The following is a 24,678-nucleotide window of genomic DNA, read 5'->3' as shown; positions in this document are numbered from 1 at the left end:
CGCAAGGAATATTCTAATTAGGTAGATACGCTGATTCACAAACGTACGTACGCCTGGCGCTATTTTGTTACGTTGTTTACGTTAGGCTTTTTCAGCGAAAGGTTGCTCCTGCTATTATGAGGCATACGCAATATTAAGTATGGACGTCGTTCCCGCGTTCAATTTTGTCATTTTTACGTTGTTTGCGTAAGTCGTTCGCGAATAGGGCTGGACGTAATTTACGTTCACGTCAAAACCAATACGTCCTTGCGGCGTACTTTGGAGCAATGCACACCTGGATATGTACACGGACGGCGCATGCGCCATTCGTAAAAAACGTCAATCACGTCGGGTCACCATCCATTTACATAAAACACGCCCCCCTCATCCTCATTTGAATTAGGCGCGCTTATGCCGGCCCCATTTACGCTACGCCGCCGTAACTTAGGAGGCAAGTACTTTGTGAATACAGTACTTACCTAGCTAACTTACGGCGGCGTAGTGTAAATACGATACGCTACGCCGCCGCAAAGATGCGGCAAGGTACATGAATCTAGCTATGTTGCTGTAACTGCTTATAAAATGTTACTTTGAAGTTTAGCTTTAATTAGTTAGTCCATCTAAATCTCCTGTCTAACACAACCCTCCACCCAGATTGACATTGCTGTTCGTAAAAGGTGTCTCCATTGTTCCTCCACCCAGAGGCACCCAAGAAAGAAAGTGTTTTATGTTTCAATCATTTTTACTGAAAAGTTATGCAAAAGTTTACACATAAAGCATTATTCATATTCTCAGCAAGAACATCCACAAGGTTACTGAAAGCCATATAGAATAAGCAAACATTTGACAAAAACTCAACCTGACAGTGCTGTGAACATAACAGTAATTCCATTAATTTATTGACTGTTTACCGCCAGTGAACTTCAGAAGGGTTGTACATAATCTATGACACACAACACTGAATGTATAGATAACTTCTTAGAGGACAACATACAATACACAGAAATAAAAGAAGAAAAAATCAAGAGCCATGAATAATAAAATAAAAAGCAAAAACCAGGGAGCAGTGGCGGACTGACAACTCATTGGGCCCCAAGGCAATAGGAGATTATGGGGCCCCTGGGCAATAGGAGATTATGGGGCCCCCGGGCAATAGGAGATTATGGGGCCCCCAGGGAAAAGGAGATTATGGGGCCCCCAGGCAATAGATTATGGGGCCACAGTATACACACAAAGTATACATACACACAGAATATACATACACACACTGAGAGGCGGGGCAGCTATAATCACACATTAGCTGGAGGTCCGCTAATTGCAAATCCCTGTCAAGGGGCCCCTTAAATAGACTCCAAACGACCCCCTCAGGGTCAAATGATGATTTGCCAGGGGTCACCAAATCCTGGACTGTTCCTGAAGCCCACACCGCTCTCCCAGCCTTTTGCGGCTGTCCAGCAGGGTTGTCCCTGGAGCCTCTGGCCGCCCACCCAGCCTCATCGCAGCCGCCCATTCAGTTCACGGCATGGCTGGGGGACAGAGAAAAGAGGTCAGCTGACTGGTGAGGAATGTGAAGTGGGAGGAGCTGGAGGAGACCCTATTTCCCGATTTCAGCATAGGTGTCACTGCTACGAGACACCACAAAGTCAGAGACACAGTGAAGCCGGAGACACAGTGAGTAACACTACCTGTGATTAGAGTTGTCATTAAAAGTCCCCACTACAGTTCTCAGATCAGCAGATGACCTTGATCAAGAGTACCTAAGTTGGCTGATCAGTTTCCACCCCAGCATTGCCACTCATCCCAACTCCCCGCCAGCACTGCCACTCATCCCATTCCCCCCACTTATTACAATAAGCCCCATTTAAAACCCTGTTAATATTAATAACTTAGCCGGCGCCCCATGAGGTAAAGGGGGGCCTAAATAGGCTACTCTTCTTTTACTCATCATTCCAGAAGCTGTGCCGATTGGTGGCAAGCCCAAAACAGTTAGTGTTTGACTGGCCGGATCACCTGGTGTAAATAAAAAAAAGCCCAAAAAAGAAGACTAATGCATCGACCCCGTCTAATGCCCTGTACACACGATCAGTTTTCCCATTGGAAAAAAGATGGATGGTTTTTCCAAAGGAATTCTTCTCAAGCCTGCCTTGCATACACACGGTCACACAAAAGTCCAGTGAACATTTAACTGCCAAGAACGCGGTGACGTGAAAGACTACGATGAGCCAAGAAAATGAAGTTCAATGCTTCTGAGCATGCGTAGGAATTGTGCGCGTTGGGAATTGTACACACGATCGGAAATTCTGATAATTTTTTCTCCTGACGGGGAAAAAAAGATCCTGCTTTCCGTTGGAAAAAGTCTGATGGAGCATACACACTGTCGGGATTCCCGACCAAAAGCTCTCATCAGACTTTTTCCAACAGGAAAACCGATCGTGTGTACGGGGCATAAGGTTTAGTAAGCTGAAACATATTACATTTTTGGTTTTAGGTTTAACCACTTCCAGACCTGCGCATGACGATGTACATCCTATTTTTAAAGATTGATATCTTGGTAACGGCAGCAGCTGCTGCCACAACCGAGGTATCGATCTTTAGTGTGCGCGGTCTGGTACACAATAACTGCGGTCTCCGCGGCGGATTTGCCGCGAGATTGCCGTTATCGGTGGCGGGAGAGGGGCCCCCCCTCCCGCCGCTCTCCCGCATCCTCCGCCGCTTACCGGAGCCGTCGGTAGAGGCGGAGGAGATCGGGACCGTTCGGCTGGTGACTGGGGACAAGACTGAAGGAAAAATCTCCTTCGCCCGTCCCCATAGCTCTGCTGGGCGGAAGTGATGTCAAAACGTCAGTCCCGCCCAGCCTCTTAAAGAGACAATTTTTTTTTTGTCATTTGAAAAAATGACAGTTTCATTTTTATTTATTTTTTCTTGCATTTTAGTCTAATTATGAGATCTGAGGTCTTTTTGACCCCCGATCTCATATTTAAGAGGACCTGTCATGCTTTTTTCTATTATAAGGGATGTTTACATTCCTTATAATAGGAATAAAAGTGATCACATTTTTTTTTTTCAGTGTAAAAAGTAATAAAATAAATAAAAATAAATAAGCAAACAAAAAAAAAAAATTTTTAAAGCGTCCCGTCCCGACGAGCTCGCGCGCAGAAGCGAACGCATACGCGAGTAGCGCCCGCATATAAAAAAGGTGTTCAAATCACACAAGTGAGGTATCGCCGCGATCGTTAGAGCGAGAGCAATAATTCTAGCCCCAGAGCTACTCTGTAGCTTAAAAAATGCAACCTATAGAATCTTTTAAACGTCGCCTATCAAGATTTTTAAGGGTAAAAGTTTGACGCCATGCCACAAGCGGGCGCAATTTTTAAGCGTGACATGTTGGGTATCATTTTACTCGGCGTAACATTATCTTTCACAATATGTAAAAAAATTGGGCCAAAAGTGAATTTTTTCTAAAAAAAGTGCGCTTGTAAGACCGTTGCGCAAATACGGTGTGACAAAAAGTATTGCAATGACCACTATTTTATTCTCTAGGGTGTTAGAAAAAAATATATAATGTTTGGGGGTTTTAAGTAATTTTCTAGCAGAAAAAACTGTTTTAGTCTTACAAACACCAAATCTGAAAAACACCTAAGGTCTGGAAGTGGCTAATATCGCTTTAAGGAATACTAGAAAAATTCACAAATTTACTTTATAAAAATGAACTAGAAATGTCCTTCTGGTATATTGATGATTCAACTAAGCAATTGTTATTTGTATAAATTCTGCTTAGAAAAGCTGATTCTAATGAAACCCAATGGTGAATTTACTATAGTCATGTTAGAAAGGAAGGCGGCCATGAAAAATGTAGCAGTTTATACAATATAAATAATTGTTTCAAGTATAAGAGAGGTGTCCTTCAGCCTGTGATGTGTTTATGTAGGGAGGGTGTGGAGGAGTTTAGAGGAGAAATTCAAGCAAGATAAAGCTCACTATTAAACGGCATGTCTTTATTTGATTTGTAAGCTGTGGTAGGGCCTTCATATTTAGAATGACTTAGAACAATAAATACCTGTTCTGTTTCAGACACTATAGATGCTATTCATTCTACGAACCCACTGAAAAGAGTAAGACATTTTCCAACTCATCCATTAACTTTTAAAACGTTTTTTTTTATTAGTTTACTTTAGATCTGATGTGGCTGCTGAAAAGACCTGGAAGACTTTGTAAGATAGAAACATTCCCCTTGTGACTGCCCATTAGTGAGTGGTAAAAGGTCAAGATCAGACAAGGTCAAAAGAGGGTTTTCAAGTCCAAAGAGACCTTAAAAGGGGACAAGGGTAAGAGTGAGTGAGTGAGTAACTTGTATAGCGCTACAAATGCGAACCAAATCGCCTCAAGGCGCTGTATTCAATGTCGTCGTCCAGCCATGCTTCAGAATAGATGGGTCTTAAGTTTTTTTTCTGAAGGCCCAATGGTTTTCTTCCATGCGGATGTCTGTAGGTAGAGCGTTTTATAGCCGTGGTCCTTGGACTGGAAATCTTCGTTCTCCTTTAGATTTGTAGCGGGACTTGGGGATGCGGAGGAGGTTCTGGTTAGTTGGTCGTAGGGCCCGATTTGGGGTGTAGTGTTTTATTTTCTCCCATAAGTATTGAGGTGCGTTTCCTTGCATGCATTTGTGGGCGAGGCAAAGGGTCTTGAATGTCACCCGATCCTTTACGGCTAGTCAACCGGGGTGATTGGTTCCCATTTTTTACCCGTTACCAGTTTGGCTGTAGTGTTCTGGATGACTTGTAGATGAGAAATCTGGTATTTCAGTAGTCCTAGGTAGAGGGAGTTTGCATAGTCGAGTCTGGAATTGATTAGTGTTCCAACTACTACTGCTGTGTCTTCTTCCGGGATGAAGGGCATGAGTCTACGCAGCAAGCGGAGAAGATAGTGAGATCCGCTGACTACTGATCCTAGTCATGTCTGAGTCAAAGATAACTCTGAGGCCCCGTACACACGTCCGAGGAACTCGACGTGCCAAACACATCGAGTTCCTCGTCGAGTTCAGTGTGGAAGCCGCCGAGATCTCGGCGGGCCGACTTTCCTCATTGAACAACGAGGAGTTCCTCGTCGGCTTCCTCGCTGAAAAGTTTACACACGACCGAGTTTCTCGGCAGAATTCAGCTCCGACCGAGTTTCTGGCTGAATTCTGCCGAGAAACTCGGTCGTGTGTACGGGGCCTCAGGCTTTTTACTTTAGTGCTTGGGGTGATGGTTTGTCCAAAGATGGTGGAAGGAGTCCATGTCGTTCAAGAATTTGTCTACCGGTTTGCGTGGAGAAAGAAGTTCTGTTTTGGATCCATTGAGTTCACTGTAGGGTCACTGATCTTTTTGGAGACCGCCTTCAAGCAAATTCTTACCTACCCTCTCGATCTCAGGTTTTGGCACAGCTTTGTTGGTGGTTTCTTACCTTTCTAGCTCTAAATCCTTTGAGTTCGAAGTCTTACAAGCTCCTTGGTTTGTAAGACACCTGTCAGTAATTTATGGTGAAGACAGGTGTTTAGACAAGGTTATAATGTTAAAGCCCAACTTTATGACACAAAAAAAACACCCTTTCTGTGCTCACCCCCCCCCCCACTGCAAGAGTTAATTGCTCATTATGTCTTTCAAATTGTACCTTATATACCCCGCTCTGGCCAACTTTAGTCTGTGGATGGAGCCTTGCATGATCACGTACATTACAGGGACAATAAAGTGATATTAAAAGTGTTACTAAACCCAGGGCCCTGCATTCACTATATCTGGTCTCCCACAGTACACAGAACATGCAAATGCAATTATTTTAGTAAAAATAAACTGCTAAATACCATTTCTCATGAGTAGTATATATCAGTCTTATGCCTTCTATCCGTGTCCGTAGTTAAAGCTTGAAAAAAAACTCTCTAGTAATACACACTAAACTGAGCATATGCAGAGTTCCTCTAAAGCTCTTTTCTATCAGCAGATGGATTGGGGACAGATAAGGAAGGTGAGGTTTAGAGAAGACAGGATCAAACAGCCTTTTTACACAATGTAGAGGATTAACCCCTTAGGTTCAACAGTGAGGCCCCATACACACGATAGAATCCATCCGCAGATAAATCCCAGCAAATGGGTTTCTGCGGATAGATCCTATGGTGTGTACACGCCAGCGGATCTGTTTCCGCGGAGAAATCTCCTCTGGGATGGATTCCAGCAGATCGGATATTTGCTGACATGCACAACAAATCCATCTGCTGGAATCCATTCCAACGGATGGATCTGCTCGTCTGTACAGACTTACCGGATCCATCCGTCCAAAGGGATTCCCCGCACACGTCGTAATGATTTGACGCATGCGTGGAATTCCTTATATGACAGCGTCGCGCCGTCGCCGAAATCTGCGGAAATCTTTGAGAGGATTTATCCGTGGAAACGGTCCGCTGGACCGTATCCGTGGATAAATTCTCTCGTGTGTATGGGGCCTGAGTATAACAAGCATGCTTTATTGCATATAAAGACTGATTTTAGTGTTGTAAGTTTAGTAACACTTTAAAGGTTCCTTTTTTTAAATAAAATAAAAAACATGTTAGGCCCCTTTCACACAGGGCTGTCTGTTTCGACCGCTTGCTCAGCAGGGTTTGATACGCTGATCCCCGCTGAGCCGGCGGATGACAGGTCCGTCTCTGCTCACTGTGCAGAGACGAACCTGTCAGAGCCCCGCTCTGCTCTATGGGGGATCGGTTTGAAAATGGACCAGCTGTTAATTTTCATCTGATCCAATCTGCCACCCGTCTGCATTTAGTGGATAAGATGTCAGCGAACATGTCACCGCTGACATCCTTCGCTCCATAGTGGTATATATGGAGCATCCCTTCAGGTCCGCCCGAAAAACTGACAGACGGACATGAACGGTCCTCATGTGTGAAAGAGCCCTTATACTTACCTGCTCTGTACCATGGTTTTGCACAGAGCAATCCCCATCCTCTTCTTTGTGGTCCCCCCGCCAGCGCTCCTGGCTCCTCTACGGTGAGTGCCCCCATAGGAAGCCTTTTCCTATGGGGGCACTCATGCAGGCTCACTCTGTAGTGGTAAAATAGGTTGTATGCAGAGCAAACAGACATTTTGCCTGTGCTAATAAGCGCACACTTCATCTTGTTGAAATAATCCATCTTATGCTAAAATTCACTCACCATTCATTCGATCTGCCATTCATTCGAGTCAAGAGACATCACCAAACTCTTGTGTTCTCGTCCCAGCTCTCCAGCATGACTGAGTTGCCGACGCCCCCACAGGGTCCTTTTATTATCACAAAAGCTCTCACAAACTCCAGGTGATTGGCCGCAGCATGTGACCTCCTCCATAGAAAGTGATGTCACAGCATGTGACTTCCTCCATGGGAAGTGAGCTCACAGGGTGGGGCTCCACACAGCAAATGTCCATATAAGGATTTGACAACACAGGATGTGACAATATATGATAACCCTTCTAACAGGGATATTTAGATACATACAATATAATGCCAATACAAAACAACAGCAGCATAATACAACAATAATACAATAACCAATGAACACAGTTCCTGATGAGGGGAGCTTATCTGCAGATGCATGCTCATGCCACCATATTTATGTTGATCAGACACAGAGGCGACAAGAGCACACATCCGCTAAACCGATAATGCGTTTGTAGAGCGGACACATCCCCACAGGCGAATTTCTGTGCATCACACAGGGGCCCTTTGGCCAGCCGACATCCCCACTCCGCAAACACCCTTCTCCAAATCAGGAAGTTTATCTCAACCAGTCTTATCATCCCCAGTCATCTCTTTAGAGCGGGTTGCGGAAGTACTAACACTGGGTGACACTATGACAATACATATTAAATACATCTTTAAAAAATTTCCACAACAACTCCCAAGCCACTTTGTCTGTGTCCATCGACAGACCAGGTAGCTCGGCCCTGTCCCCTGCTTCTCGTCACAGCATTTGATTGACAGCAGTGGGAGCCAATGGCTCTTGCGTCTAACAATCTGCCCAGAGAGGAGGGACAGAACTGGGAGAGTCTCGGCTCTCATGCATGGCGCTGTATGGTGAATGGGCTCAGGTAAGTATAAGGGGGGCCGGGTGGATTCTGTTACACTGATGTTTTTTTACCTTAATGCATAGAATGCATTAAAGTAAAAAACCTTTAGGCTTTAGAACCACTTTAACCTTATATGTTATAGAGGTTGGAGTTTGACTGGAGACATTCGAAGCTTACAGCGGAGCTGTGGGGGGTGGATCACAGTGCTACAGGGAGCGTGCTGGAACAAGAAATAAAGTGAGTATTTTTTCCTTAACCCTCGACCCCTAGACATACCATGAACAATTAAACCCTGTCGTTTGGGGGGCACTGCATGAGTAATTTTGTTTACTTTCATGGAGTTGAGCTTTAAGGGACTAGTGAGTTCTCACAGTACACATGTAGTCGACACGACAAGTTATGCTTGGTCAAGGTTTCTTTAAGAAGTGGTTTAATAGGTTGTTACAAAAGATGTGATTCCAACAAAGCTGTGGCCTTGCCTTTTCAACAAAGTTAACCTGAGTATTATTTTGTTAAAGGCAAGGTCACACACAAAGAGAGAAAGGCTCTATAATGGTCATGCATTTATGTTTCTTAGCAATCATGAAAAATATGTGAGGCCTTAGCAACATCCGAAAACATAATTTGTGGCCCCTTTTCCCTGTATTGACCCTTTTAGATTCCCAGTTTGTGGAGCTCTATTCCTGGATTCTTCATGAAGCAACAGATAAAGGAAATATCTCCTTAATACCATGGCTTTGTGAGCATGTATCTCTTCCTCTTGTGTTTCCTCTGTGTGTTGTATTGATGTAAGACTTTTTGGTTTGCTGTCGTGCATGTTGCTGTATTAACTTACAGTTGTGATGTACACTGGCATGAAGCAGGAGTTTCCATGGAAATGTGATCTGCACATCTCTGTAGACAACCAGATATGTACATGCATGTGGAGGGTAGCAAACATGGGCATTTTTTCAGGGGGAGCATCATTTTAAGGTCACCCATGCTCCGCCTCCTTTTGACAACATCAGGAAGGGGAGGGGCTTAGCTGCAACGTGCAAGGGAAAACAGCGTGTGCCATGTACAGGGTGCAGATTCCAGGCATGTGCTATGTACAGGGTGCAGATTCCAGGTGTGTGCTATGTACAGGGTGCAGATTCCAGGCATGTGCTATGTACAGGGTGCAGATGCCAGGCGTGTGCTATGTACAGGGTGCAGATTCCAGGCATGTGCTATTTACAGGGTACAGCATCCAGAGCTCTCTTCCCCTTACAGAAGAGAATCCTCTATAACTCAGAATGGCAGGTCAGGCTCCTGGCATGGGCATCTGTTGATACACGCTAGGGGGTTGAGCGGCAGTGTGGATACCCTGCCCCCTCCTTTGTTGTATTTGCAGAGCTGGGAGAGCAGGAAGGGTTTTGTGTGTGATGACTCCGATGCTAGAGGCCAAGAGGTAACAGAAGCTCCGGATAATGAAAAGCCCTGCCAGCTGCTGCCCACAAATCTTCCTTCCTGTGCCGAGTGCTGTTACATGGAGAACATTCCAGCATCTGGCACCTGCTGTCTGCGTGCTGCGCTCATGTATTAGGGTGTGCCTGGGCACAACTCGTGCAAACCCCTATGGTGGACACCTTGTTGATCCCTGATTCCAGGGGGGGCACTGCCCCCCTTTCCCCTACCTGCAGATGCCCATGGTAGCAAAATACGATTGAAATGTCCAGAGCCATGGGTTGTATCTTCATTTTGTATATGTAGCACCTGTGTACTTTCAGTCCAGGTGCTATGTTAAATTTAGAGGGGGATAAGAGAGTTACTTTACTCTCATCCGGTTGATTTGTGTAAATTGGGTCTCTGCCGGGCTGGGCTGCCTGTGGTTTCATTCTGTGTTCCAGAGATGCCTTTCCATCTCTGGGTGACAGGAGGCGCCAGAGGGGTTCACGCAGAGGTTCCTCTCTTCAGCAGCCAATCAGTGAGGTTTTTCCCATGCTGGGGGAGGGTGTGGGTGTGCGCACATCACGGGCCCCGGTGATATGGCCTACCAGGCCGGGGCGCATGTGCTACGCGATGTTCTGGGTTCCAGGACCATGTTGGCCCGGAGCGATTGAAGTTATGGCGGGGCCCCAGTCATCTACTGGGTCCCTCAACTGGAAGTCAGCATTCAAAGGGGATCACTCGATCGATGCAGCGCCATAGTGAAGCACGGGAAAGCCGTGTTTACATACGGCTCTCCCCGTTCTTCAGCTCCGGGGAGCGATCGCGACGGAGCGGCTATAAACAAATAGCCGCGCCGTCGTCCCGGATCGCTCCCCGAGGGAACCCGACCGCCGCGTGTAGCGGGGGGGGGTCCCGATCGGACCCCCGACCCACGTCTAGGCAGGCACGTACAGGTATGTTGATGTGCCTGTCCGTGCCATTCTGCCGACGTATATCTACATGAGGCGGTCGGGAAGTGGTTAATAATAACGAGAGAGGGATTGTGTTGAGTTATGAGACCAGCCCTACCACAATACATTTTCTCGATTTAGAAATTTCCATTGTTGACCACCAGCTAGGCATCAAGACTTTCTATAAATCTACCAACTGGAATGGTTAAATTCTGGTTGACAGCTGCCGTTACAGATCATGGCTTAAATCAGTACCAAGTAACCAACTACTACGCATTAGATGTAATTGTACGAACCTATCCAATTTTCATCAACAGACAGGAATCTTGATGCCTAGATTTGTTGGAAAAGGACATCTTCCAACAACTATAGATCTCGTTGATCGATCGCTGTATGCTAACTACTGAGCAACCTAAACGCATACCTGATGCTGAGTTCAAATGGTCCTTCATCACTGAATTCTCTGTACAGCACAAACAAATTAAAAATATTTTCAATCGTCACTGGAGGATACTTAAAGGAGTTGTAAATAAATAAAAAAAATTAGCTGAAATTACTATTTACAGGGTATAGAGATATAATAGTTAAATGATTCCTTTTAAAAAATATTAAAAATAGATAAAAATCAATCATATAATGTACCTGTAGTTTAGTTTTTGCATGTTTCCTGCTTCTCTGCTGTACAGAGCCACAGAGCCAATACAGGGCAGTGATGGTTTGGAAAACGAAACTGATTGGTGCTGAGGGGTTTTAGACACACAGTAATCACACCTCCTTGATTAGTGACCACAGAGAGAAAGCTCCCAGTACTGACTCCAGTGTTATGTGTTATTCCCTAGTCTATTGCCAATCATGGTGGAGGGTGATTTCATTTTACAGATTTCCCACACAGTGAATTCTGCAATTCAGCCATTTCAGCTCTGCTTTGTCCCTTGTGATGGTGCATTGTACATACACCAAGAGATTTTCTGATTTCTGCCGACTTTAGAATCACCATCTCTACCCCTGCTATAAACACACACAAGACAGAGTGCACCTTTTCTGCCTGCCATCTGACACATCTGTTACTTCAGTGTTTACACAAGCCTTGTAAAAGATTATTGCAGTGGGGGCTGACTGTTCACTTTGCATGAAAAGAGACAGGCCCGGATTCAAGAAGCAATTGCGCCTGTGTAACCATAGTTACACAGCGCAATTGCTTACTTGCCCCGGCGTAACGAATGCTCGTGATTCAGGAACCTCGTTACACCGACTGCAGCCTAAGATATGCGCGGCATAAGGCTCTTATGCCCGCATATCTTAGGCTGCATTCTTGCGATGGCCGCTAGGTGGCGTTCCCGTTGTGCTCAGCGTATAGTATGCAAATTGCATACTAACGCCGATTCACAACGTTACGCGAGCCCTGCGTACGCAGTTTACGTCGTTTCCGTACAACGTTTTTCGCGTAAGGTTGCCCCTGCTAATAGCAGGGGCAGCCAATGTTACGTATACCCGTCGTTCCCGTGTCGCTAAATTTCAAATTTACGTAGTTTGCGTAAGTGATTCGTGAATGGCGCTGGACGCCATTCACGTTCCTTTTGAAGCAAATGACGTCCTTGCGGCGTCATTTGCCGCAATGCACGTCGGGAAAGTTTCCCGACGGAGCATGCGCTCTACGATCGGCGCGGGAAGGCGCCTAATTTAAATGATTCCCGCCCCCTATGGGATCATTTAAATTGCGCACGCTACTGCTCCATGAATCAAGGGCAGCGCAGTAAATTTGCGGGGGCGCAGGGCAAAAACGTTGCCCTGCGCCTCCGTAAAAAATGCGCAAATCTACCTGAATCCAGGCCACAGCTTTTAGAAGTCAGGCACAGAGGGCTCAGGGTGAAGAGGCAGCTCAGCACTTCCAGAGGGAACAGTAATGAGAGGAGAGGATGAGAGTCATACAGCAGATAGTTAAACAAGCAGAAAGATCAGACTAGAAGGATCCGAAGGTGGCGAGAGTCAAAGTACAGGGAGCAAAGTACAAGGGGCTTCTACAACAATGCTTAGGGAAGAATTACGATCACTCACGGTACCTCAGTAATTATATATTGACCACGCATCACTTCCCTGCCATCCCACGCTGACACACTAAGCTGTGTCAGCTCTCTGCCACCCCCTGCAGGCTGGAGGGAGGAGAACACACACTCTTCTCTCCAGTTATCTTACCACACTCAAGCTGACAGGTGGTAGAGCCGATCCGACCTATAACACGAGTGGAAGGCGGGGCCCCAAGTAATTTTGCAGCTTGCGTAGTGAGCGTATAGGGAGGATTGGCTCTGGGCTGACCCGTGTAGTCTGTTCCAATAGAAGAGTTATTGTAGCTCACATTGCTGAAAAAATGAATGCTGGTTTCCGACAGGGCTGCATAGCCGCAGATCAATCAGGGTGCCTATGCTGACCCGTGTCCACAGACAAAATGTGCCCACAATGGAGCAGGAGCATAAGAACTGGACCACGGAGCAATGGAATAAGGTTGCTTGGTCTAAAGAAGTCATGCCCTGTACACACGAGCGGAATTTCCGATGGAAAAAGTCAGATGGGAGACTTTTTCTGTTGGAATTTCCAACGGACTTAGATAGAGAGCAGAGAAATTGATGTTGGAAGAACACAAAAGTGGACTTTATAGGCACTAGTCGTTGACAAAAAAGGTTTTTTTTATTGATACAATCCCACACGGGTTATTGAATCAACAATACAGTGGATACATTTATAAAATACATTAAAAACACGGTCGGGCAGCCACAGTGAGCACTTTTGCACACTGTGGCTTAGGGGTTAAAAGGAGTGAGGTTTTGTTCCTCTCCATCAGCCAGTGGTCCCTTCCATCGGACTCAGCACGCAGATTTGGACACGCCCCCCGTCCCCCATTGGTGGGTACTCCCCCTCCTGCCTCCCCTCCATGGTGACGCCTCTCCTACGCCCGCCCACGGCGCAGCTTGGGGCCTTTCGATTGGGTCGCCAGGATCCCGGCCGGGTCACGTGATGCGGAAGTCCCGACCGCACACGTGACTAGGAGACGCACATATATACCGGAATGTGTTGTCCAGCAAGTCATAGGTGCTCTCCCATACAACGGTGTCATTGGCTTCACGGTCCTGCTGGTGGGTAATTTTTTCTGCCTTATCTAATCTGTACCGCTATATCTGAATCTATTTCTGAATCCTATGGGATAACTGTCCCTCTTATTTGAATACGTCTGCTTTGCTGCGTCCAATATCCCTATTGATTAAACAAATTTGACCAGTGTGCCTATCTATTGGCTTTCTTCTGGGTATGTATCATGACGCACAGTATTTATATACTTACCTATTAACTATTATTACTACTGACCTGTATTGCTAGGTTTATGAGCCCTTCTCAAAGGACTTATTAACTAATTATCTTTATGGAATCATCTTCTCACCAGATAGACTCCCAGCTGCCTTTACCACCAGGACCGTTTGACAAAAAAAGTTCATTTTACTTACTCTAATCGATATCTTCTACTGAGTTCAATATTGAACCGTATCCATTACCGTGGATGGTAGGCGTAAGTACTATTTCTGTTCTTTTTTTCTTTATAGTCATTTATATTCTCTAGTCACTGCCATCCTTGCCATTATAGCCCTTCTGCTCTTATACACACTCCTATAACCTATTAATACTGCTGGACTACTACTGGGAACCTCTGCATTATCTGAGTGTACTGATCTAGTACCCCTCTACTTTTGTATGAACCTATTTACCTCACTATACCATTTTTTTCTGGTGTGTCCCTGCATCTCCTTCCTATGGGCCCCACAGCGCGCTGTCCCATCGGTGACACTCCTCGGCAACCATGTTTTTCACTTGCATGTTTTTTATGGTGCTGTATTGCACATGTGATATGCTTTATTTAGCATTTTTAAATGTTTATCTGCATATTAACGGATTTGTATAAACCAATAACAGCCTGTTTTCATTCCAGAAATACCAATAGCTCCCGATGAAGCGGCCATCCGCGAAACATGTAGAGCTTGTTTTGAAATCTACCAATATACATGTTAGCCATCATTAATTTTGATGTCTTTCTTAGACCAGTTTTGGTTTAAATGCTTTGTAAATTATTGCAATTTTTTGTGATAATTCTTTTTGTGTTTTTAATGTATTTTATAAATGTATCCACTGTATTGTTGATTCAATAACCCGTGTGGGATTGTATCAATAAAAAAAACTTTTTTGTCAACGACTAGTGCCTATAAAGTCCACTTTTGTGTTCTTCCAACATCAATTTCTCTGCTATAATTAGGATGTGGCACTGTACTATTCCGAGACACCCACAGTCCATCCTGTGGCCTGTGTACTCTCACCCATTTAAATTTAGAATTCTAGGGTGGAAGCACCCCACTTAGACCTGATGTTTTTTTTTTTTATATTTTATCATTTATTAAAGATTTTATGTTATATCTCTTTGACAAATATTATATATCTTTGCAGATTTTGTAAGCAATTTTCCTCAGGCGGGTAAGTAGAGGGACTGGTCCCTTCCCTAACTATTATAGCCTGTGGATTCTGTGTGTGAGTATTATTGACCTGCTCCTCTAGTAACCTAGCTTGACTGCCATTGATTGTTGGAGGTTTAAAAATGGACTTTGTAGGGGACGCCTGGTCGGGTTATATGAAAGAGATCCATACGAACTGTAATATTGATGCCAGAGATGATTTAGGTTTGAACCAATATATATCCAAAGCAAGGAGACTCCTTAAAAAGAAGTCAAATCTCTATTGGCATATTGAGTTTTTCCAACAATACATACATGATAGAATCTGCCCCGTGGGATTAAGAGTCCAATTATTTCCATTGTTCAGAAACTCTACACCTGAGTTCAGATGAAATTGGGAACTCGAACTCACAAGATGCAGCATAGAACTAATTAAAATACTGGTCACTCAATATAAAGTTGATCTCCAAATCCTTGATGAGGAATTGGTTACTCTACAAACACAATGGGGGTTATCCTCAAAAGAGATACTCCGACTTAACTGCTGTTCAGTCTGTGTGTAACTTTGGAAACGATCCTCAAAAGGCTTTTTCCAAAGTTACACAGAAGATCCGGCATGTGTAATTGAATTACACTGCCTAATTTTAGGATGCAGTACCGCATCCGCCGCTGGGGGCATTTCGAGTCGAAATGCCGTTGCTAGTATGCAAATTAGCACTTAAGGCGATCCACAAAGCTTTCTAGCTTCCTTTTTGCGCCGTAAGTGTTATTTTGCAAGTGTAAAATTAGGGCTCGTTTTACAAAGTGTAAAGTTAGTAACACCTTGTAAAGGCCCATTCCAGCGACGGCATTTGGTATGCTTTCCCGAGGGAGAACTCCACGGCAATTTGTAAAAAACAAAACCGGCATGGGTTCCCCCCCAGGAGCATACCAGGCCCTTAGGTCTGGTATGGGTTGTAAGGAGACCCCCCCACGCCGAAAAATTGACGTAGGGGGTCCCCCTACAATCCATACCAGACCCGTATCCAAAGCACGCTACCCGGCCGGCCAGGAAGGGAGTGGGGACGAGCGAGCGCCCCCCCCCCCTCCTGAGCCGTGCCAGGCCGCGTGCCCTCAACATGGGGGGGTTGGGTGCTCTGGGGCAGGGGGGCGCACTGCGGGCCCCCCCACCTCAGAGCACCCTGTCCCCATGTTGATGAGGACAGGACCTCTTCCCGACAACCCTTGCCATTGGTTGTCGGGGTCTGCGGGCGGAGGCTTATCGGAATCTGGGAGTCCCCTTTAATAAGGGGGCCCCCAGATACCGGCCCCCCACCCTAAGTGAATGGATATGGGGTACATCGTACCCCTATCCATTCACCTGGAGGCAAAAAGTAAAAGTTAATAAACACACAACACAAGGCTTTTTAAAATATTTTATTATTCTGCTCCGGACGCCCCCCCTGTCTTCGTTATTAGCTCAATTACCAGGGGGGGCTTCTTCTTCCGCTCTCCGGGGGTCTTCTCCGCTCTCCGGGGGGGGTTTCTTCTTCCGCTCTCCGGGGGGGGGCTTCTCCGGACTCCGGGGGTCTTCTTCCATCTTCTCCCCTCTTCCGCTCTTGACTCGGCGAACCCCGGTTCTTCTGCAGCTCTCCGGTGCCTTCTTCTTCAGCGCTGGCTGCCTGCTATGTTTGTGTGTTAGCTCGATTTCAAACAGGCAGCCGGCGCGGTCTTCTGTGGCGTCATCTTCTCTTCTGGTCTTCTGTTCTTCCGATGTTGCCTCGTCGCCTGTTGTCGCTGTAATGATGGAAGCGCGCCTTGCATCCCATTTATATAGGCATCACCGTCCCATCATGCTCCGGCAGGTACCCACGTGGTGGGTGCCTACCCACGTGCACCCACCACGTGGGTACCTACCGGAGCATGATGGGACGGTGATGCCTATATAAATGTGATGCAAGGCGCGCTTCCATCATTACAGCGACAACAGGCGACGAGGCAACATCGGAAGAACAGAAGACCAGAAGAGAAGATGACGCCACAGAAGACCGCGCCGGCTGCCTGTTTGAAATCGAGCTAACACACAAACATAGCAGGCAGCCAGCGCTGAAGAAGAAGGCACCGGAGAGCTGAAGAAGAACCGGGGTTCGCCGAGTCAAGAGCGGAAGAGGGGAGAAGATGGAAGAAGCCCCCCGGAGTCCGGAGAAGACCCCCGGAGAGCGGAGAAGACCCCCGGAGAGCGGAGAAGACCCCCGGAGAGTGGAAGAAGAAGCCCCCCCTGGTAATTGAGCTAATAACGAAGACAGGGGGGGCCTCCGGAGCAGAATAATAAACTATTTTAAAAAGACTTGTGTTGTGTGTTTACTACATTTTACTTTTTGCCTACAGGTGAATGGATAGGGGTACGATGTACCCCATATCCATTCACTTAGGGTGGGGGGCCGGTATCTGGGGGCCCCCTTATTAAAGGGGACTCCCAGATTCCGATAAGCCCCCGCCCGCAGACCCCGACAACCAATGGCAAGGGTTGTCGGGAAGAGGTCCTGTCCTCATCAACATGGGGACAGGGTGCTCTGGGGTGGGGGGGCCCGCAGTGCGCCCCCCTGCCCCAGAGCACCCAACCCCCCCATGTTGAGGGCACGCGGCCTGGCACGGCTCAGGAGGGGGGGGGGCGCTCGCTCGTCCCCACTCCCTTCCTGGCCGGCCGGGTAGCGTGCTTTGGATACGGGTCTGGTATGGATTGTAGGGGGACCCCCTACGTCAATTTTTCGGCGTGGGGGGGTCTCCTTACAACCCATGCCAGACCTAAGGGCCTGGTATCCTCCTGGGGGGGGAACCCATGCCGTTTTTTTCTTTGAAAATGGGCATGGAGTTCTCCCTCAGGAATGCATGCCGCTGTCATTTTTTTTATCCCCGACGCAACTTTAAGCCGTCGCGATCCTCAAAACTCGGCGTAACGTAACTTCGCGCATGCGCAGTACGGCCGGCGCGCATGCGCAGTACGGCCGGCGCGGGAGCGCGCCTCATTTAAATGGGACTCGCCCCATTTGAATAGGAACGCCTTGCGCCGGCGGAATTTTAGTTACACAGCCTGAAATTTCTAGATAAGTGCTTTGTGGATCAGGCACTTAGGTAGAAACTTTAAGGCAGTGTAACTTAAATTGGATTTTTTAAGTTACGTCAGGTTTTTGTGGATCTGGCCCAATATGACCATGTGAAGAGTCATAAACTATTTGATAAGAAATGGCAAGAATTAAAAGAATATCTGAATAAATTGAATAGGGATATTATATCCAAAAAACAAACTCAAATCTACAAAGATAAGATGGCCTTTGCTGAAGGCTATGCTTACCATTGGCAGTCTGCAGAACCCAACCCTAGGAGAGGCAAAACAGGCCAAAGATCCAACACGAATATGGCATATAGTTCTCGGGAAGAGGATTCTGAATCGGACTCCTCACTACCCCCTACACTCCCCAATTCCCCCACTTTTCCTTCATTTGAAACACGCCCGCATATGAATACAGGCACACGTAAGAGAGGCTATAATGGTACCCATTTGGCTACACCACATCCTAAAAAACGCCCGGAAATAAATACTAATCAAATATCACGTGCACATCACCAACAACAAGTAACACCACATATGGGTCTTCCGGGAACCAATCTAGGCTCTGCACAACAGTCTAATCACTTAGGACCACTAGCATCTCAAGCACTACAACTACTACTTCCTACTGAGTCTTTGGATCCTACTGTGCATGCTCCTAGACCCAGTCAATTAAATGGGGGGCATCTACCAGGACGTATAATGCCCAGCACATCACTTCTTTCACCAAGTCTGGTTAATGCAGGTACTGTTGCCACCAAACAGAGCACTTTAGACTCTCATCTAGCACTCCCAGGACCTTCACAGTCTAATTTTCCCACGGCCATGACTCCAACTCCCCTAACGTAGGTTCCAATATTATTAATTTAACCCCTTACGAGTTTTCTGACGGGGAGCTGAAAGTGTTACAATTTGGACTTGGCTTTTGTCCTACTTCCCAATTAGACATATATGATATAATCAAGGATCTTTATCTCTTTGCTAGAAAATTAACGTACAAATATTTGTTTGACCAGGACCGCATACGGTCTAAAAAAAGACAAAGAACTAGCAGAGAGCATTAAACACTTTACGATGGCTGAGTTCCATGCACCTAGAGACCTTGTACTACTACTAGAGGAGAACGAATCAGTAGGCCCTCCGTCCACTTTGCCTAATTCTGATGGATCTACCCTTCCCACTCTGACTATACCTAGCCGCAAATTTAAACCGAAATCGACTAAATTCCCAGACCTTACTAGCAACCCTTTCATTTGGGCATTTCTTCTGGCTACTATCAGTGAGATTAAGCAACTAGACTTGCACCCCATTCAATCTAACCTCACTAAACAACAAACACATTATATCAATAATTTAAAGAACCACTCAGATCTAGTAATTAAACCTTCTGACAAAGGGGGGAATATTGTATTGCTTACCAACACACAATACATTAAAATGTGTATGGATATTTTATTAAATCTATCCTGGTATCGTAGAATTGCTGCCATCTCTGTCTCTCACTATACAGATGAATATAAGGCTTTGATAGGTGAGGCCTTTCAAAAAGGCACGATAGACCAAGAGACTTATGACTACTTGAATACCAAATTTCCGCGGGCACCCACATTCTACACATTACCTAAGATACAGAAGAATTTACAAGCCCCCCCGGGCAGACCAATCGTATCCGGTATAGGATCAATTACAGAGAACGCAAGTAGATTTATTGATTTCTTTTTAACACCTCGTGTTACTCGTTTACCATCATTTGTTAAAGATACTCTCGACATTCTCAAACACATTGAGGGGATGCCAGTCCCTCCCGGCGCCCTGCTCGTGACTTTGGATGTGGAGGCGTTGTACTCCAGCATCCCTCACGAGCAGGGTGTCGGGATGGCACGTACTTTCCTCAGGGAACAAGATCATCATTCATGGCCATTTAGTGAGTTTATTCTTAAACTACTACTGTTCATCCTTACACACAATTGGTTCACGTTCAACGGCTCCCACTACCTCCAGGTGCAGGGCGTGGCCATGGGCACATGTTGTGCACCGTCTTGCGTCAATCTGTACCTGGGGGGGTGGGAGCGTGATGTGTTTTCTAGCGAGCAGTTGTCGGACCATGCCAACCATGTGTTGGTATGGCTCCGATATCATGACGACATCTTCATAGTCTGGACCGACACCCAATCTGCTCTGACACATTTTGTCAGTGCATTGAATGACAATAACTACAATCTTAAGTTCACTGTCAGTAGCCACCCTCGACGTATCTCCTTTCTAGATGTGGAGATATTTATAGACAATGACAATTGTCTAGCCTCTACTTTGTATCGCAAAAAAACTGCAGGAAACACCATCCTGCACTCATCTAGTGCGCATGCCACCCCCTTGATTCGCAGCATACTTTATGCGCAATATGTGAGGCTTAGGACGAATTGCACACATGACGGGGACTTTAAGCATCACGCTAATCTACTGAGGGAGCGACTATTAGCACGTGGCTATTCTAAGTCCCTCCTTTGTAAAGCGTATAACAAAGCATTGCAACAATCAAGAAATGCTTTGTTGTACAAAACAAAAAATCAACAGGATCCCTATGGCACGGTCAAATTCATTACAAAATATTCTGACCAGCAGGCCCAAGTTAGGAATGCACTTACTAAACACTGGCATATTTTGTCAGAAGACTCTATACTGAGAAAATATGTGGCGAGCGACCCAAAATGGTCTTCAAACGCTCTACATCTCTACGAGACCAACTTACTTGCAGCCATTATGACCCTCACAAACAAGACTCTACTCCGGGTAAAGGAATGTTCAAATGTGGACACTGTGGGTTCTGTCGTTACATTGCCACAGGTTCGGAATTTACATTACCTAACGGTGAGCATTTCAAACCCAGATTTAGAGCAGACTGTAACACTGTGGTGTGGTTTATCTGATGACATGCACATGTGGTGTTTATTATGTTGGGAAGATGATTCGCCAACTCCGCCAACGCATCAGAGACCACACTTACTACTCCACTAGTGGTAACATTTTAACACCCATAAGCCGACATCTAGACCTATACCACCGGTTTGATATGTCCTCTGCCTCCTTTATGGTCCTAGCTGTGATACAGCGCGACCCAAGGGGAGGTGATGTCGTGTGTACGTCCGAGCAGACATTTCCCGGCGGATAAAAATCCAGCTGATGGATTCCCAGCGGATAAATATTTCTTAGCATGCTAAGAAATCTATCCGCTGGAATCCAGTCTAGCGGACTGATCCGGTCGTCTGTACAGACTCACCGGATCAGTCCGTCCGCTCCCCTCCCTCACATGTGTCGTAATGATTCGACGCATGCGTGGAAGTATTTACATTCCAGCGTCGTGCACGGCGCCGCGTCATCGTCGCGGCGACGGCGCGACACGTCACCGCATATGTATTTCACGCGGATTTCGGTCTGATGGTGTGTACAGCCATCAGATCCAAATCCGCCAGAGGATTTATCCGCTGGAAACGGTCCGGCGGACCGTTTCCAGCGGATATCCTCTCGTGTGTACAGGGCTAAAGGAACCTTAATCCAAGCGGCAATTGGTGTAAGTTTGTAAAATAGAAGTAGAATTCGAAAGAAACAACTGCGCTAGGATACAAAGCTGATTAAATAAGTGTAGCCTAAAGCTCTTGTTGTAAAGCAGCAACTAACCTGCAAACATAACAGTGAACAGCCGGCGCAACAGGCTTAACGCTGAGTTGTTGCTAAAGCAGCTGCATTCCATTTCTGACGCCTCATTCACCTGTCCAATTCACCTTTTTACAAACACAATGAGATGCCCCATTTGCATATCCTTTCAACAGCAGCAATTATCACTCTGCAGGTCCAGCATAAATAATATATTTTCTTCATTTATTATGATCAAACCTAAAAAATGATTAATAATTATTAATAATTTATGACTCAAAAAGATGACATATTGCACATTTTAGCCAGCACTTGGCGCTCTGCATTTCACAAATTTTCCTGTCTGCTGACAAGCTGTTGTAAAAAGCTTATGGCTTACACAATTCGATAGCTTGTGCTTAAAAATACACATAAGTAAATAAGCCAGAGAAGTGAATTCATCCTCATTCAAATGGCTACTTCAGAAGTTTCAATCGAACAAATAGAAACTGAAGACAGGCAGCTTTTGCTATGTTTTCATGGTAGAAAAACAAACAAACATAAAAACAATGTTACAAACGGTTGGTCCCTTGAGGAAGGCATGTGATGTGACGAAACACGTTAAAGCAGAACCAATGGTGTCCTCGGGAGATAATGCTGAGCCACAGCTCTTAAGGGGGCAACATACATTTATTTTTTAAAGTGGATTTACTGCTCTAAACTATTCAATGCGAGTAGGTTTTTATTCTACTAATAAAGTATGTTTTAATGAGATACAAAGCATGATGGTAGTTTTATTTTCTTTGAGCTGAGGAGCATGTCACCTGGCAAAGATGTAACTGAGTCTACTGTACTTGGCTGGAGGTTTCTTAAAGAGAGAAGTCCGGTGGTATATTTGGAGCCCCCTAGGGCCCTTTCACGCTGGGCGCGGGAGGTGCGGTGGTGTGACCACGATATTCACCACGATATTCAGCTGCTAGCGGTGCAGTTTTAACCCCCACTAGCGGACGAAAAAGGATTAATACCGCCCACAAACCGCAGCTACGGACGCGGTTTCCGGGCAGTATAGTCACGCTGTCCTATTGATTTCAATGGGAAGGAGTGGTAAAAGAGCGGTATACACACAGCCTCTTTACCGCTCCATAAGATGCTGCTTGCAGGAGATTTTTTTTCCTCCCGCCCGCTCATCGCCTCAGTGTGAAAGCCCTCGGGCTTTCACATTGAGAATGCTAGGACAGGATTATGTCAGGCGTTATTTATGCGCTATTTTTATGCGCTATTGAAATATGCCTCAGTGTGAAAGGGGCCTAAAGGGGAAGGCACATCTTGACCTATTTATGTATATACAGTATCTCACAAAAGTGAGTACACCCCTCACATTTTTGAAAATATTTTATTAAATCTTTTCATGTGACAACACAGAAGAAATTACACTTTGCTACCATGTAAAGTAGTAAATGTACAGCTTGTATAACAGTGTACATTTTATGTCCCCTCAAAATAACTCAACACACAGCCACTAATGTCTAAACCGCTGGCAACAAAAGTGAGTACACCCCTAAGTGAGATATGTCCAAATTGGGCCCAAAGTGTCAATATTTTGTGTGCCCACCATTATTTTTCAGCACTGCCTTAACCCTCTTGGGCATGGAGTTCACCAAGGCTTCACAGGTTGCCACCGTAGTCCTCTTCCACTCCTCCATGACGACATCACAAAGCTGGTGGATGTTATAGAACTTGAGGTTCTCCACCTTCCATTTGAGGATGTCTCACAGTTGCTCAATAGGGTTCAGGTCTGGAGACATGCTTGGTCAGTCCATCACCTTTAGCCTCAGCTTCTTTAGCAAGGCAGTGGTAATCTTGGAGATGTGTTTGGGTTTGTTATCATGTTGGAATACTGCACTGTGGCCCAGTCTCTGAAAGGAAGGGGATCATGCTCTGCTTCATTATGTCACAGTACATGTTGGCATTCATGGTTCCCTCAATGAACTGTAGCTCCCCAGTGCCGGCAACACTCATGCAACCCCAGACCATGACACTCCCACCATCATGCGTGACTGTAGGCAAGACACACTTGTCTTTGTATTCCTTACCTGGTTGACACCATCTGAACCAAATACGTTTATCTTGGTTTTATCAGACCACGGGACATGGTTCCAGTAATCCATGTCCTTAGTCTGCTTGTCTTCAGCAAGCGGGACGAAAGCCATGCAGACCAATTTGATGCAGTGTGTGGCGTATGGTCTGAGCACTGACAGGGCTGACCCCCCACCCCTTCAACCTATGCAGCAATGCTGGCAGCACTCATACGTCTATTTCCCAAAGACAACCTCGGAATAGGACGCTGAGCATGTGCACTCAACTTTTTTGGTCGACCATGGTGAGGCCTGTTCTGAATGGAACCTGTCCTCCTAAACTGTTGTATGGTCTTGGCCAGTGTGCTGCAGCTCAGATTCAGGGTCTTGACAATCTTCTTATAGCCTCGGCCATCTTTATGTAGAGCAAAAATTATTTTTTTCAGATCCTCAGAGAGTTCTTTGCCATTTGGTGCAATGTTGAACTTCCAGTGACCAGTATGAGAGAGTGATAGCATCAAATTTAACACACCTGCTCCCCATTCACACCCAAGACCTTGTAACACTAACGAATCACATGCCACCAGAGAGTGAAAGTGGCCTATTGGGTGGCGTAGGAGACTTACGTCGGTCGGATGGAGCCAGAATTCAGGCGTATCTGGTTTGCGTAGCTTACTGCGACGGGCGCAAGTACGTTCGTGAATCGGCGTATCTCACATGCCATCAATTGTCGCCACTGTGCCATGCCTTCAAATGCAGCCACTGTTCCATGCAACGCAGCCACTGTGCCATCATTTATCACCGCTGTGCCCATCAATTGTCACCACTGTGCCATGCCATCAAACGCAGCCACTGTGCCATCAATTGTCGCCACTGTGCCATGCCAAACGCAGCCACTGTGCCATCAAACGCAGCCACTGTGCCATCAATTGTCACCACTGTGCCGATTAATTGTCACCACTGTGCCATCAAACGCAGCCACTG

Source organism: Rana temporaria, chromosome 7 (genome assembly GCF_905171775.1).
Source record: "Rana temporaria chromosome 7, aRanTem1.1, whole genome shotgun sequence".
Taxonomy (NCBI): domain Eukaryota; kingdom Metazoa; phylum Chordata; class Amphibia; order Anura; family Ranidae; genus Rana; species Rana temporaria.
The sequence above is the reverse complement of the archived record's forward strand: the minus strand, read 5'-3'. Positions refer to the sequence as shown.